This window comes from Pelobates fuscus, chromosome 6 (genome assembly GCF_036172605.1).
Source record: "Pelobates fuscus isolate aPelFus1 chromosome 6, aPelFus1.pri, whole genome shotgun sequence".
Classification (NCBI taxonomy): Eukaryota; Metazoa; Chordata; class Amphibia; order Anura; family Pelobatidae; genus Pelobates; species Pelobates fuscus.
The window spans coordinates 1,065,821-1,081,441 of NC_086322.1; the positions used below are offsets into that span (position 1 = coordinate 1,065,821).

Consider the following 15,621-nt stretch of genomic DNA (forward strand, 5'->3'; position numbering starts at 1 on the left):
GTCACTCCACCGGGATGCTGGGCAGCCGGCCCAGATCCCCAGCAGCAACCAGAGTTGCCAGGTGGGGAAGCAGGTGGCCCTTACTCACAAATGTTGAGGGGCCTCACGGATTGGTCCTGGGAAGACCCACCAATGGCAGGTGGAGATGGGACTGCGGTCTCTCTACCGGCCCTACAGGGATGCTGGGCAGTCGGCCCAGATCCCCAGCGGCAGTGTGCGTTACAGGGAGCTGAAGGTGCCGTTCTGGCTCCCCAGCGGCAGTCTACGGTGCAGGGAGAGGAGCCTGTTATCCCCTCTCCCCAGCGGTTGAAGGTGTGTAAGGGAGAGGAGTTTGTTATTCCCTCTCCCCAGCGGCAGCACAGCTCACCAAGGGGAGACAGTAAGCCCCTCACCAGCGCAGATGGGACCGTGGTCTCTGCGCCCTGCCTACAGGGAGTACAGAGGGTCAGCCCTGCTCCCCAGCGGCTGAAAGTGTGTAAGGGAGAGGAGTTTGTTACCCCCTCTCCCCAGCAGCAGCTTAGCACACCAAGGGGAGACAGTAAGCCCCACACCAGCGCAGATGGGACCGTGGTCTCTGCGCCCAAGCTACAGGGAGCTGAAGGGGCCGTCCTCCCTCCCCAGCGGCAGTGTGATTTGTTGGGAATTGGGAGCCCAGTCTCCATTCCCCAGCGGCAGTGTGAATTGCAGGGAATTGGGAGCCCAGTCTCCATTCCCCAGTGGCAGGCTGAGTTACAGGGGACAGAGGTAGTTGGTCCTACCCCCCAGCAGCAGAGTGATATGCCGGGAAGGCAGTGTGAAGTGCAGGGAGAGGAGAGCAGCGTCCTCCCTCCCCAGCGGCAGGCTGAGTTGCAGGGGGCAGAGGTAGTTGGTCCTACCCCCCAGCAGCAGCGTGATTTTTTGGGAATAGAGAGCCCAGTCTCCGTTCCCCAGCAGCAGGACACTGAATTGGGAGGAGAGACAGTCGGTCTCCCTCCACAAAGACTGAAAGTAGGCATGGGAGAGGAGATTGTTACCTCCTCTCCCCAGCGGCAGATCATCAATAGGCAGAGTGTTCTAATGGGAGAGGAGATTGTTACCACCTCTCCCCAGTGGCGGATCATCAATGGGCAGAGTGTTCTAATGGGAGAGGAGCTGGTTACCACCTCTCCCCAGCGGCAGCTTAATGTACCAGGGGGAGACTGTAAGCCCCACACCTGTGCAGATGGGACCGTGGTCTCTGCACTTCCAGCACAGTGGGTAGGGACGGTCGGTCCTGCCCCCCCACAACAGGGCTGTTTAGCCAAAGGGGAGACAGTCTGTCTCCAGCAGCAGAGCTGTGTAACTAAAGGGGAGACAGTCGGTCTCCAGCAGCAGAGCTGTGTAACTCAAGGGGAGACAGTCGGTCTCCAGCAGCAGAGCGGTGTAACTCAAGGGGAGACAGTCGGTCTCCAGCAGCAGAGCTGCGCAGCTAAAGGGGAGACAGTCGGTCTCCAGCAACCAGGCTCCAACCAGACTACTCCTGTAGTAGTGCTGGCACCAGGGCAGAGTACCGCTGGTCTCTGCCCACTCAGCAACCCACCAAAACAGCCTACCAGTCCCCCACACAGCCGGGGTGAGGCACCTGGACCTGGACAAGTTTTTCCATTACTCAGGTGTAGTAACCATTCATTGTGGGTGGACTGTACTGCTGTTTCTGTTTTGTGGGTGGGCTGCTGGACTAACAAGGGCACTGACCGGCAAGAGGTCAGGTACCCTGTTAGTATGTTTGGAAAAGGGGAGAAATGTGGCGAAACCAACCTCGCCACTGGGCCCTGGAGAAGCCTGTTTGCTAGCCTCCTACCTACTGACTATGGCCCCTGGGTTATTTGGGGCATATTGTACTGTATATTGCTGCTACTGGCCCTTTTAACAGCATCTATGGACATATTGGGACTTTTGGGACTACTGTCCCTTTAAGACTGTGAAGCATATTCAAGTGTACTGCCTGTAATATTATATATGTATTTATAGATGTGTTAAGTTTATCCTGGGTGATTTGTATGCAGCATTCTGATTGTTCGGTAGAATCACTCCATTCAGTATATTGAGTGAAACTACCGAACAACCAGACCACCCAGGAATAAGTGTGCCTCCAATTACCGTTTGCAACAATGTTGCAAACGGGTAATTGGCAATCAGTGTAATGTGTTCTGTGTCCTCTGGGTGGCCGCCATTCAGGAAACAAACACGTGGCGGCGGCCATCTTAAACTACCGAACAGCGGTGTTTTGCCGTCGAGTGTCTGGAACTAAAATCGGACACTTGACTAGGCAAACACCGCTGAGACCTCCATACTTCCAGAAATTCGTATGGAAACTACCGAATGACCCGCCGTTCGGTAGAAAGAGCCCCATAAACAAGGGAATTCATTCAAACCCTCTCCAGGCTCTATAACACAGGCAATTCGCCTGTTTTCATTCCCTTGTTTGTGACCGACCGCAGGGCCAAAATGCATGGAACTGTTTTCGGATACTTTACCCATGCGGTCGGTCAAATCTTTGGAACCCCATATCTCACGAACCATTCATCCGAATTACTTGAATTTTGGATATGTTGTCCCCCTGAATAAGGGCTATCCAGCGATGCTGGATTTAAAGGTGTACCCCCGGGTTTTGGGGTACATCCAGAACTTGGCTGGAAAAGTGTACCGGATAATTGAGTTTAATGTTATCTGAGGGGAGGGGATGTGTGGGCTGAACCATGTATGTGATTGGTTATTTTATGCCTCCCCCTGGGTGTGGCCTGTATGTGGATTAGTGTAATAAAAGCCAGGCTGGATGAGCCAGTCCAGAGTTCCTGTTTTAACCTCAAAGTGATGTGTCGTCTCATTATTGGGGGAAGGATTTATTGTATGCTGTTCCAGTTGACTGCTAGGGGTACAAGCCTATTCGTATGGTTCCTATTCAATGGTCTACAGCATTCATACGCTTGGGAGAATTTAAAGGTTTCTTGGATTCGGTGATTATGGTGTCTGCCAGAGTGCTTGGAGTCCTCAGGAAGCACTAGGAGCATCCATTAACGGAGGTACCAAGTCGGGGTGCCAGGTGATCCGTTACACTATCTTTTGAACCAATGGACCAATTTGGATGATTTTGACATATGTTTGTATTTGTATCAGTTCCTTTGTACCCTGTTCTCACCAATTGACGCTCACTGATCAAGTAAAATGTCGCGAACAGCTCAGCGTGTTCCAGAACGATCTCCGTATGTGCGAACTCCCCTCACTTAAAGTTACAGGGCTTCATTTGGTTCTTAAAGTGACAAGAGCTTCTGTTCCTAAGAAATATCCTTTGGTACTGCCAGTGTATTTCTTTTTGCCCTAAGGTAAGAAAATATTTCCTTATCTCCCATGTTTTATTATATTCCTAACAAAATAAATTATTTTTCCGGGGAATTTTTTTTTTTTTCTTCTCACTCCGCAACTTTTCTTCCATTTTATATTTCTTCTCCCTCTGCCTCCCACCGCTCAGGTTCAAAGAAACATAGGTGAGCCAAAGTAATTAAAGGGAATAAAATAATGCTATATGGGCCTCATAGTTACTAACATTACCTTTCTTATTTTGCAACCCAAGCATGAGCCACGATAGATCCCCTAGGAAACACAAGGAAAAATCTAATTGCTCGTAACCTGCAATAAAACTGCTCTAGGGGGAAAAAACTTATGCCTCTACTGTATGACGGAAGTGGCAAACATCCAGCCCAGGAAAAGTTCTCCTCAAGAAGAACTAAAAACTTGGATATCCCAAGCCATAGCTGAAGGCTTCAAGGCTTCTACAAAAAACACCACCTACAAAAAATATCAAAGAGCTGAATCCTCTTCTCCCTCATCTGAGTTGGAACCCTTTGAGGATATTACTGATGAAGAGGAATAGGACACGGAGTATGGGCCTAAATCCTTAGACTCCAAATCTATTGAAAAATGTATCTTCCTAATAAGGAATACCCTAATGTAGCGGACTGGGCTTTGCCACAGCACCCCTATTTGTACTAGGAGCTGTCCATACCCCTTTCTCCTTTATTTCCCTTTGGTTGCTACTGTTCATTACTTAGGGAAACAAGTACAAACTATAATATTGTATCGTCTCGTCTGGTTGTTCGGAAAGAAACACTTTTTCAGCTAATTTTTCCTATATGGTTCGACAAACTAACTAAGTACCGAACAACCAGGCCATCCATGAGAGGAGCGTGGCGCCAATTAACCTTCCTAACCTTGTTCACCAACTGGTGATCCCCTGGGTGGCCGCCGTTCGTATATGCGAACACGTGGCGGTGGCCATCTTAAAAAACGAATTGCACCAGCAGGATTTGGTCATTGAGTGTCTGGAACCCAAATCGGACACTCAATGGCACGAACACCACAGAGACTTCCAGCTTCGTGTAAGTTCGTGCAAACTCAGGGGAACAGAGCGGCATTCGGTGAATGGAATCACATGAATGAGATGATTTGAACGAACCAAGGCACAAACCATGATTATGTGAACTTATTTCAGACTCTCAAACATAGACCGACCGCACAGCCGAAAGATATGGAACTTTTTTCGGCTTACAACTCGTGTGCGGTCGGTAAAATTAAAACCTCCATAGAATTGTCGAACCACTGAACCAATCTGGGTGATTTTTCAGTATGTTGCTCCCCCAGATCAGGGCTATCAGGGGATGTATGGGTACATCTGGTTGGTAACCTTTTGGGAAAAACCTGCATAAAAAGCCAGCCAGGCCATTAAAGGGTCAGTTCTGCTCCTAATACGGAGTGTCATCCAGATATTGGGAAGGATGATGGGATGTTCGTGGATTATTTTATGCTTATGCCTGCCTTCTTGAAGTATCCTGTTTGTTCCTGAGTAGCTGTTGGAGTAACCTGCTATAACTAGCTCTCCGCTACATTGGTTGGCAGCGTCGGGATCCAGAGCTCATGAAGGAACAAATGCCAGAGAAGTCAACAGTGCCAATGGACCGTGGATGGAGATCGACTACTCTATTCTCAAACGGTCCACGCTAATGGATCTCCTAGAAGCAAGAGGCATCCCAGCAACTAACATGAAAAAGGCTGTACTTGTTACCGAAGTGATGGCAGAATATTGGATGGATAGCGGTTCGGCTCCCGAACGAAGTGGTTTGGCAAACAAACGGGAGCAGTCGGAATTCCAGAGAGAGCTGAAGTTTATGGTGAAAACCCACCCACATAGATTATCGCCCGAACCATGATGGAGGTGCAGGAATTCGTGCTGCGGCAGAGAGATCGGCAAATACCAGAGGGAACACCAGCAGTAACCACAGTGTCAGAGGGTAAGCCCAAAATTCCGTAACAAGCTTTTAAAAACTATGTAGAGGCTTAGGAAGATATTGATGCATTCCTCCAAGATTTTTGAAAGACAATGTGCCTGTTACGGTTGCCTCCAGGCTGGCGGAAGTTGGACCATAGAAAAGGATGCTACTAGTGCTCACCAAAGGACCATCAGCACCGTAGACACCATAACTACTGCGTAGCTACCATAAGTACTGCAGACTCCACGAACCACCGCTGCTGGGCTGGTATCTCACCATCTGCTCTGCGCCCTGGACCTATGACCAGGCTCCAGGTTCCAGTAGGTGAACCTCTTCCTTCTGTATAGCGAAGCAGGATCAGGAACAAGAGCTCTTACAAGAGCTCACTAGCTAAGGGAGTATGAAGAGCATAGCAATCCCTGTAGTGATTATAGCTGTCCCCTACAAATATGAGTCAAGGCTGCAAGTTAGAGGGTCAAGTCATTCTGTTTATTGGCACCCAGAGGGCTTTCTTTTATGCAGGTTTCCCTTAGATAGGACCACCCACAGGGTGTTACAAAACAACCAATAACACACGTACATTACAGAAGACACTCCCAGCAATTATACACAAAATCCTCCCCTCTGCCTGTGATATAATTATGTTACACAATAGGTTAACATAATTATCACAGACAGTAAAAATACAGTTTTTACACATACACTGTAACTTTAAAACCATACATCCAATCTTCAAAAATTACATATTATTAATCAGCACAATTTAAATATAAACATAACCAGAAATCACACAAATCCATCCAGTAAATCAAAAATTAGATGGAAGTCCTTTATGACCGACCGCAAGCACATTTTCCTGCCCAAAACAGTTCCATAGATTTGGGCTGTGCGGTCGGTCTATTTCATGCAGAAAAACGACAAAGTCCCATTCGAACGTGCGTTCGAATCTTCGAACGGGACTTAGTCTCTGCAGCTGAAAATTCAGTATGGGAGAAGGTAAGGGTCAGCGGTGTTCGTTGAAATGTGTAGCCGATTTAAGTTCCATGAATTTGGCTACACATACCGCTGACTTCGTTCGCCGCCACATGTTCGACTGTCGAATGGCGGCCACCCATCGCTCGGCAAATAACCTGCAGTAACCTCACAGCCTGGGAGGTAAATTGCCTGCACACTTCCACTTCTGGGTGGTTCGCCTGTGTGGTACTTGGTTCAGTAAGCCCCATTTACTGAACCAAGTGGGAGAAAGCCAGGAACACAGTGTATTAAAGGTTTGGGGACACCGTCTTAAAGGGGCATTGTTCAACAAAGTCACAGTATGTCCCCAGACGGTTCTTAAAGGGCCATACACACCCAATAAAAGTCCATACGTTTTCAGGGACACAATCTCCCAGGGGCCATAGTCTTGAGGAAGGAGGCTGGCAAATAGGCTTCTCCACAATCCAGGGAAGCAGGGCAATTTGTCATTTAAAGGGCCAGTTACAAATGGCAGTTTGGAACAGTGCCCTACATAAAATTGGTATTGAGGAATAGGTCCCCTTATTGGCACGTAGATTATCTGGAAGGGCAGCTGAAGTGTACCGCACTGTTTCAGATGAGGAGATTAGGAGCCATGACCTAGTGAAAGAGGTTATATTGGCCAGGTATGCTATCACACCAGAAGCATAGCGGAGGCGGTTCAGAGACCTTAAGAAAGTGGAGAAGGACTTTCACGCAGAGTAGGCCTGCAGGCTACATAGACCTGCTCTGGAATTGCGTACAGGCACACAAAGCCCGCACACTAGAGGATCTGCTACAGCTAGTTCTGCTGGAGCAATTTTTCAATGGGCTGTCACCAGACATCCAGGAGTGGGTCAGAGACCGTAATCCCACTTCCCTCACAGAGGCAGACAGAAGGGCCGACGAATATTTGGATGCTTGTTGTCAGTGGAGACTTCCTCAACCACGGACCTTGGTCCACTCCCTCACAGGGCCAATAGGTCCAGCAGCGCCACCGAGGCAGTTCCAACCACCTAATGCCCCACAGTAACGGTTCCAGCCATCAAACTCCATGCAGTGCCAAAACTGTAAAAGGTGGGACCATTACAAGTAAGACTGTCCGGCGGGATCCACCACCACCACCACGAGCAGCCGCTCAGTATTGCCAGACGGAAGCACCATCACAGTATGCCAACCCAGCTCCAGCTCTGGTTCCAGCAGTCGAGCAGTGGGAAGACCTGCACGAAGCAGATCCTCTCCAAGCAGATGCTGATAATTGCCAGCACCATTGGCAAACAGTATACTTGCAGGGGAACGAGGTAAAAGGACTTTGTGACTTGGGGGCCACACTTTAAGCATTAAGCCAATAGTGAGTGCCCCATATCACCCCCAAACCAGTGGGCTCTGTGAACGCTTTAATGGAACATTGAATCAGATGCTCCGGACATTCATAGAGACAGTGGCGGATCCGGGGGGGGGGGGCGCAACGGGGCAATTGCTCCCCCCCGAGATCCGATGCTCTCTCCTACAGGGCCGGTGCTATCCAAGCGCCTGCCCTGCTAAGTGCCTTCACGAACCGGAGGGGAGATCAAAGATCTCCCTCCCCGGTCCGCAGACACGTTGCTGGGCGGCCGGCAGGGAGGGAGGAGGGAGAGGAGACCAGGGAGCGCTTACCTCCAGCTGAGCTCTGCCGGGTCTCCTCTCGCAAGCACGGAGCGTTGCGGCGGTTACCACGGCAATGCTCCGTTCTCGCGAGAGTGAATGCTAGCCTCAGGAGGTGCAGGCTAGAGTTCACTCCCCACTAGAACCGTCAGGGATTCCACCGGACCACCAAGGATGTGAAATAATATCCCGCCCCTCCCAGGCAAAGGTAAGAAGGTAGGGGGATATAAATAATATAAAATAATGTATTTTTAATTAAAAAAAAAAAAAAAACATCTGTTTTGCTCTGCCCCCTCCAACTACACACACACTTCCCCCACAGCCCCCATACACAGACTTAGCCTCCACACACACTGCACCCCCCCACACACACACACACATACACACTTATCCACACACTGCACCGCACACACATACAGACTTCTCCTCCATACACACTGCACCCCACACACACACTCCACCCCACACACACACTGCACCCACACACACACTGCACCCCACACACACACACACGTCTCCCCCATACACACAGTGCTCCCCATACAAACACTGCACCCCCACACTCTTCTCTCATACACACACACACTACACCCCCATACACACAGTGCTCCCCCCACACAAACACTGCACTCCCATACACACACTGCCCCCACTACACCCTCATACACACACTGGGCCCATACAAACACAGTGCTCCCACAGCACCCCACATATACACACTGCACTCCCATGCACATACTACACCCCTCACATAAACACACACTGCCTCCTACACACAGTGCTCCCACTGCACCCCCATGCACACACTGTCCCACATGCACTGCCTCCCGTACACACACACACACACACACACACACACTGACTCTGCACCCCTCACACACTGCCTCCCATACCCACCCTGCATCACACACACACACACACATTACTAGAGGCCCTATCCCCTACTACAGCCCCTATCCTGGCAGACCCCAGGTAAATTGTAAAACTGTCCTTAAACAGTTTGACTATTTACTCTGGGAGGGCACCACGGCACTCCTGGCACCAAAACCACTACAGAGAGCTTTAGAGGTTATTGTGCCTGGATTGTTTCTTTAAATAATCTATGAGTGCCCCTCCCGAGATAAGACTCTGGATCCGCCAGTGCATAGTGACCCATCGGTATTGGGAGCAGTTCCTGCTGCATCTCCTGTTCGCGTATCGGTAGGTAGGTATTTTTCCCTTCTGACATTGCCTCTTCTTTTCCTCTCCCAGACAGGTATCAACACCTCTGCCTACACTGTTTCCAACTATTGCCGTTACAAAATGCAATTATGGCTCTCAGGTCTGGCTATTTCTTAACTCATCCCCAGAATCACGAACCAGTGCAACCAGCCAACAGGTCCAAAACCTCTGTTACTGGAATCCATGAACAAACCACACAGTTCCCAAATGGAACTAACCATCCATAAGACATTTACACTCAGGGCCAGCCCCTACCTGCATTACATTACACTTATGGCAATACACTCAATACAATACATATAACAAAATCATATCGGGAAACACACAGGAACTCAATTATATATTTATAAAGGGTTGGGGAGGACTGTGACAAACAAGAAATATGTCCCTTGCCTCATAAACCCTAATATGAGACACATAAGAGTCATCTGGATACCTACTAAAGTGTCCTTCTTATGCTCCCAGGGATAGGGACTACCGTCACACTGTAATGCTACAATGAGCTGTAATAATACAATAAGCTGTGATGGTACAATAAGCTGTAATAATACACTGAGCTGTAATAATACAATGAGCTGTAATAATACAATAAGCTGTAATAATACACTGAGCTGTAATAATACACTGAGCTGTAATAATACAATAAGCTGTAATAATACACTGAGCTGTAATAATACACTGGGCTGTAATAATACAATAAGCTGTAATAATACACTGAGCTGTAATAATACAATTAGCTGTAATAATACAATAAGCTGTAATAATACACTGAGCTGTAATAATACAATAAGCTGTATGTAACGGATCACCTGGCACCCCGACTGAGTATCTCCGTACCTCCTAGTGCTTCCCGAGGGCTACAAGCACTCCACCAGACACCATAAGCACCGCAGACCCCACGAACCGCCGCAGTTTGGTTGGGGTCTCGCCGTCTCCTTCCCACCCTGGACCTACGACAAGGCTCCAGGGGGTAAACCTCTCCTCCAAGATAGTGAAGCAGGAACAAGCTCTTACAAGAGCTTAGTAGTGATTACAGCAAGGGAATATGCAGAGCATAGCAATCCCTTGTAGCAGATTCCCCCAATAAGAGACGACACTTTAAATTGAGGGTAAAGAAGAACTGACTGTGCTGGCACACCCAGCCTGGTTTTTATTACGGTCTTGCACATACTGGACCGCCCACAGGGAGGTATAAAATAACCAATAAAGTAACAGTTACAACCCACAGTAAAGTCCTTCCCTCTGCCTGTGATACAATTATCTTACACAATGGGAAATGTAATTATCACAGGCAGAGAAATACAGTTTTTACAAATATACTATAACTTTAAAACTATACATCACATTCACATAAAAATTACATATTCACAATCAATCCATTCAGGAGAACAACATATTAAAAAATGAACTATGATAATACAAAGAGCTAAAGTAATACAATGCGCTGTAATACAATGAGCTGTAATAATTCAAAAAGCTGTAATAATACACTGAGCTGTAATAATACACTGAGCTGTAATAATACAATGAGCTGTAATAATACAATGAACTATGATAATACAAAGAGCTAAAGTAATACAATGCGCTGTAATACAATGAGCTGTAATAATTCAAAAAGCTGTAATAATACACTGAGCTGTAATAATACACTGAGCTGTAATAATACAATGAGCTGTAATAATACAATGAACTATGATAATACAAAGAGCTAAAGTAATACAATGCGCTGTAATACACTGAGTTGTAATAATACAATGAACTATGATAATACAAAAAGCTGTAATGATACACTGAGCTGTGATAATACAACAAGCTGTAATAATACACTGAGCTGTGATAATACATTGAACTGTAAATAATACAATGAACTATGATAATACAAAGAGCTAAAGTAATACAATGAGCTGTAATAATACAATGAGCTGTAATAATACACTGAGCTGTGATAATACAATACGCTGTAATAATACAATGAGCTGTGATAATACAATACGCTGTAATACTACAATTATGTGGTGAAAGTAACCTCGCCACTGGGTTTTGGAGAGGCCTGCTTGCCAGCCTCTTGCCCTGTGACTATGGCCCCTGGGGTGTATTGCCGTTTAAAAACACTATTTGTGCATATTGGGACTTAGCACCATGTCCCTTTCAAACATGTGGCGGCGGCAATCTTAAATTGTCCAGCAGTGTTTTGTCGTCGAGTGTATGGAACTGTTTTGGGCATGGGACCATGTGCACGGTGGGACACTCCCCAGCGGCAGGGTGAGTTTCAGGTAGAGGAGACAACCAGTGTCTCTCCCCAGCAGCAGACAGAGTCACAGGGAGAGGAGAGCATTGTCCTCCCTCCCCAGCAGCAGGGCGAGTTTCAGGGAGAGGAGACAACCGGTCTCTCCCCAGCAGCAGACAGAGTCATAGGGAGAGGAGAGCATTGTCCTCCCTCCCCAGCAGCAGGGTGAGTTTCAGGGAGAGGAGACAACCGGTCTCTCTCACCAGCGGCAGTGCATCCTATAGGGAGAGGAGACGGTCGGTCTCACTCCCCAGAGGCAGCATGAGTTTCAGGGAGAGGAGATGGTCGGTCTCACTCCCCAGTGGCAAGCGGCAACACAGGGAGAGGAGACGGTTGGTCTCTCTTCCCAGCGGTAGCCCGAGATACCGGGTGAGGGTAAAACTGATCCCTCACCTCAACTTCAGAGGGAAAGCAACCCTAACCCCACTGATGCAGATGGGACAGCGGTCTCTGTGCAAATCCTACAGGAATGCTGGATGGCCGGTCCAGATCCCCAACGATCCCTGCAGGGATATCAGGAGGAGGAGGTAAGCGAGCCCTCATCTCCGCAGCTAATTCCCAACCAAGTCCTGGAGGCAGTGGATGAATCTGCGATACACACTGACCCCCTTCCAGCAGAAGAGCTGGCATCCGGGCAGGGAATGGTCGGCCTCTGACTCCCTGCAGGCCAGCCCAGCAGAAGTGCTGGCAACCGGGCAGAGCGCAGTTAGCCTCTGTCCTCCCCTGGTCGGTGATTCAGGAACTGACTACCCACTTCCCTACCCAGCTGTAACGCTGGCTGCAGGGCAGAGCGCTGCTAGCCTCTGCCCTAATGGTCCCCTTGCCATCGGGCAGGACTATGCCCTGTTCCCCCAGCTGGAGAGCTGGCATCTGGGCTGAGTGCAGTCGGCCTCTGCCCTCCCCTATCTGTGACGACAGCAATCTCGCCACACTGCATTGGAGAAGCCTGGTTGCCCGCCTGCTGCCTTTGGACTATGGCCCTGGGAGATTGGGCCCTTTAAATTCAGTTTGATAGGAGTTATGTATTTTTGTATATTTTGTGTTTTACTGGTAACATGTGCTCAATGGAGTCTGCCTCTATCCCTGGATATAATTGGATTATTTTCCCCATTGTCTCCAGCATAGAGGGCTCTGTAAAACCGGTTTGGGCCAGATAGCCATGCTGCCAGCCAGGCCCCAAAAGATACTTTACTAACTTCTGAACCCCTGATCTGATTCATGCCATTTTTTGATATGTTGTTCCCCTGGATTGATTTTTATGTGAATGTTATGTATATTTTAGAAGTTATGAATATTCTGTAAAAACTGTATTTTTCCTGCCTGTGATAAATTACATTAACCCATTGTGTTCAGTAATTATATCACAGGCAGAGGGGAGAATTTTATGTGTTTGTGCTGGGTGTGTTTTATGTTTTACTGTACGGGATTGGTTACATGTTGTCCCTCCCTGTGGGATGTCCCCTTGCATGGGGACTTGCATACAAGTCTGTGAGTGTTAATTAAAACAGACCACTGCTTGACCCTCAACACGGAGCCTTGTCTCGTTCTTGGGGGGATTTACTGTATGCTGTTAGAGACTGATTGCCAGCAGTGTAAGCCGCTTGGGAGCTTTTCCTGTTCAGCTGCTAGCAGTTTCAGTTTCAGTTCGAGAGTGCTACTTGGTATCCTGTTCGGGAGTTTGGTGTTCTGCAGTAGCTGTGCCTGTGTCTCTGGAAGGGGAAGATCTACTAAACATCTGTTAACCCCTTTTATGCCTGGGGGTGCCATTACACTATCCCCTTGTCCAGAGCATGACTCCCTGCAGGCTACCCCAGCAGAAGTGCTGGCATCCGGGCTGAATGGCGCTGGCCTCTGCCCTATCTATCCCATTGTTACAGGGCAGGATTGTGCACCGGTTTACCCAGCTGAAGCGCTGGCCCCGGGGCAGAGCACCGCTGATCTCTGCCCCCCAAGTAACCTCCACTTCAAGCCAGAGAGCCACCCAGAGACCAGGAGTACCAGATACCAACACAACCTTGATGGACTCTCTGGACAGAGACCGGCTACCAAATTCACCAGGTCCAGTATTTGTTGTGGGTGGGCTGCCAGACTAACTCAGGTACCTGGTTAGTCTTACCTGGGAGGGGGAGATATGTGGCAAAAGTAACCTCGCCACAGGGTTTTGGAGAGGCCTGTTTGCCACCCTCTTGCCCTGTGACTACGGCCCCTGGGGTGTATTGCCTTTTTAAAAACACTATTTGTGCATATTGGGACGTAGCACAATGCCCCTTTCAAACATGTGGCGGTGGCCATCTTAAATTGTCCAGCAGTGTTTTGTCGCCGAGTGTATGGAACTGTTTTGGGTATGGGACAATGCGCACGGTGGGTCAAAAATCAGACTTCCAGGAAATTCCTGAACCCCTGAACCGATCTGGGTGATTTTTGGATATGTTGTTCACCCAGATCGGGGCTATCAGGGGATGTGATTGTATTTCAGGGGATATGTTGTATTTTGGGGTACTTTTTGGGGTTTGTAAAAATGTATGTTTTTTCTGTTTAAAGTTAATTGAGTTAGCCCATTGTCTTTATTAATTGTATCACAGGCAGAGGGGAGTGTCTGCATGTAAGAAACAGTTTTGATTGGTTTTGTGACTTTGTGTCCTGTGCTCCACAAGGGTGGTAACCTTGTGGGGAAAACTGTATAAAAGACAATAATCCCTCAGATCTGCTGAGTTCCTGTTTTACCCTCAACATAGAGCCTTGTCTCATGTGTGGGGGGAAAGGTTGCATCTATACTGGGGGATTGCTATACTCTGTATACCCCCCTGGGCTATAATCACTAAGCTTTTTTAAGAGCTTATTCCTGCTACTCTCTCTTGAAGGAGAGGTTCACCCACTGGAACCTGGAGCCTTGTCGAAGGAGCATCGATTGATGGAGGGTGCATCACGAATGAGCTGTGATAATACAATGCACTGTAATAATACAATGAGCTGTAATAATACAATTAGCTGGGATAATATGCTGAGCTGTGATAATACAATATGCTGTAATAATACAATGAGCTGTTATAATACACTGAGCTGTGATAATACAATAGGCTCTAATAATACAATGAGCTGTAATAATACACTGGGCTGTAATAATACGATAAACTGTGCTAATACAATGAGCTGTAATAATACAATAAGCTGTGATAATACACTGGACTGTTATAATACAATGAGCTGTAATAATACAATAAGCTGTGGTAATACACTCGACTGTTATAATACAATAAGCTGTAATAATACAATAAGCTGTGGTAATACACTCGACTGTTATAATACAATGAGCTGTAATAATACGATAAACTGTGATAATACAATAAGCTGTGATAATACAGTGAGCAGTAATAATACAATAAGCTGTGATAATACACTGGGCTGTTATAATACAATGAGCTGTAATAATACAATAAGCTGTGGTAATACACTCGACTGTTATAATACAATAAGCTGTAATAATACAATAAGCTGTGGTAATACACTCGACTGTTATAATACAATGAGCTGTAATAATATGATAAACTGTGATAATGCAATAAGCTGTGATGATACAGTGGGCTGTAATAATACGATAAGCTGTGATAATACACTGAGCTGTTATAATACAATGAGCTGTAATAATACAATAAGCTGTGATAATACACTGGGCTGTTACAATACAATGAGCTGTAATAATACGATAAACTGTGATAATACAATAAGCTGTGATAATACAGTGAGCAGTAATAATACAATAAGCTGTGATAATACACTGGGCTGTTATAATACAATGAGCTGTAATAATACAATAAGCTGTGGTAATACACTCGACTGTTATAATACAATAAGCTGTAATAATACAATAAGCTGTGGTAATACACTCGACTGTTATAATACAATGAGCTGTAATAATACAATAAGGTGTGATAATAGAATAAGCTGTGATAATAGAGTGAGCTGTAATAATACGATAAGCTGTGATAATACACTGGGCTGTTATAATACAATGAGCTGTAATAATACAATAAGCTGTGATAATACACTGGACTGTTATAATACAATGAGCTGTAATAATACGATAAACTGTGATAATGCAATAAGCTGTGATGATACAGTGGGCTGTAATAATACGATAAGCTGTGATAATACACTGGGCTGTTATAATACAATGAGCTGTAATAATACAATAAG

At 46.9% G+C, this 15,621-nt stretch overlaps 1 protein-coding gene across 3 annotated transcripts in view; it reads right to left on the reverse strand.

The window, feature by feature from the left end:
- Positions 1-15,621, reverse strand: part of LOC134614079 (peptidase inhibitor 16-like) — a 254,845-nt gene that overhangs the window by 131,152 nt on the left and 108,072 nt on the right. The window lies entirely within an intron of this gene.